The following is a 1197-nucleotide window of genomic DNA, read 5'->3' as shown; positions in this document are numbered from 1 at the left end:
TGATTTGGGGGGTGTCAGTCTCTTATTTCAAGGAAACTCATCATAATAAGTTTGTGTTAACTGATGGGAAATGTAAATTGCTAGATTTGTTTTGATCCAGATCTTACCAGATTCTTTTACATGGATATCCTTCATCAGTAGCCTGGCTAAAATGAAAAGTTATAAGTACTGAGTTTTAATAAATGTTGCCCAGCTGTAATATATTAATATATTTCACATAAGCAAAGATGTGGCACTAATTCATGTTTACCTGTTTTTAATGGTTTTTCTTTCTTGTAGGGTTCTAGACAATCAGAGAAAGACCAAAACATTATTTCTCTCATCTTCATAATGTTGTGTTAATGTATAAGAATTCATCAAAATGGAAAGGTGCAATTTTCTAGATGTATTTTTTCATGGCACTTACCAGTTTTGTTTCCATGCACAACTTTCTTTGGCACTTTGGCTAAAAGAAAAAGATTCAAACATTTTGATTATGACAAGATTGAAAACAAATGGTCAATATCTCTTTGATGCCCATATGTTCAGAGTAGTGCAGAAGACAAAATAAGAGTTCGCTTACCCATTTCTCTTGGCTTTTCTTTCTTGTGTCGTTCTAGAAAGTAAGAGAAAAATCAGAACATGATGTCAACATTTGGGTGTTCATACTAAAGGGAAAAGTTCTTTGTCTGGCACAAAGAATCAGAGTTCCATCCTTACAAGGTCAATAAAATCAGGACCCAAATTGTTGGGGCCAATATCCTGATTCTGTAAACCACTTAGAAAGGGCTTTAAAGCACTATGAAGCAGTATATAAGTTTAAATGCTATTGCTATTATAACAATTCTTCAAACGAAAAGATGCAATTTTCTAGGTGGGGGAAAAGCCTGGGAAGCATTTCAGAAGGGACCCTCCCTCTAAAATGCTAGGAAAAGGAAGTGAGAAATACTTTCAGTCTAACAAGATTCTATTTAATGGCTAGTGATTACTGATGGGAGCACTGTACTTAGAGAATGGTATAGGTCTTCTGCTTGATCATGGGGCTGGACTAAAAGACATCCAAGTTTCTTTCAAGCTCTATTCTATTCTTCTATTCTAAACCACGAGTGGACATCATTATTTTATTTTATTTTATTTTATTTTATTTTATTTTATTATTTTATTTTATTTTATTTTATTTTATTTTATTTTATATTTTATTTTATTTTATTTTATTTT

The 1197-nt window shown here is 32.0% G+C and overlaps 1 long non-coding RNA gene across 1 annotated transcript; it reads right to left on the bottom strand.

Moving 5' to 3' along the window:
- Positions 1 to 268: 268 nt before the first annotated feature.
- Positions 269 to 578, bottom strand: LOC107302258. The gene is made up of 3 exons (XR_001549379.1): positions 563 to 578; positions 407 to 445; positions 269 to 283 (listed from the first exon to the last, which is right to left on the bottom strand). It is a non-coding gene; the product is annotated as an uncharacterized LOC107302258 (long non-coding RNA).
- Positions 579 to 1197: the final 619 nt, after the last annotated feature.

Source organism: Protobothrops mucrosquamatus, unplaced genomic scaffold (assembly GCF_001527695.2).
Source record: "Protobothrops mucrosquamatus isolate PMUCROS unplaced genomic scaffold, P.Mucros_1.0 scaffold40663, whole genome shotgun sequence".
Lineage (NCBI taxonomy): Eukaryota > Metazoa > Chordata > Lepidosauria > Squamata > Viperidae > Protobothrops > Protobothrops mucrosquamatus.
The sequence above is the reverse complement of the archived record's forward strand: the minus strand, read 5'-3'. Positions and strand labels throughout refer to the sequence as shown.